This window comes from Pteropus vampyrus, unplaced genomic scaffold (genome assembly GCF_000151845.1).
Source record: "Pteropus vampyrus isolate Shadow unplaced genomic scaffold, Pvam_2.0 Scaffold475, whole genome shotgun sequence".
Taxonomy (NCBI): Eukaryota; Metazoa; Chordata; class Mammalia; order Chiroptera; family Pteropodidae; genus Pteropus; species Pteropus vampyrus.
In genome coordinates, this window is record NW_011889256.1 from 357,781 (window position 1) to 358,106 (window position 326).

Consider the following 326-nt stretch of genomic DNA (forward strand, 5'->3'; position numbering starts at 1 on the left):
GGAGAGCATCGTCAACAGTCGATCTTTGTTCGACACGTGGATTAATAAACATGTGGAAGATACAGGAAAAGCCTAGAGATGAGGGTGCTTCTCTTTAATACTTCATCTCTTCCTACGCGCCCTCATTCATTACTCGTTCTCACTCCCAGGGAGCTAATAAATAAAAATAATTGAAATGAGTTGATAGAAAAACATCGCAGAAAACCATCCAAACATATGTCAAGAGTTGGGAAAGGTCTGTTCATTCATCTCGCCTGCAAGCTCAGACTCCAGCTGCCGGTTTCGTGAATGCCAAGCCGAGACGGGGGGTTCCTGGGTCAGAGATA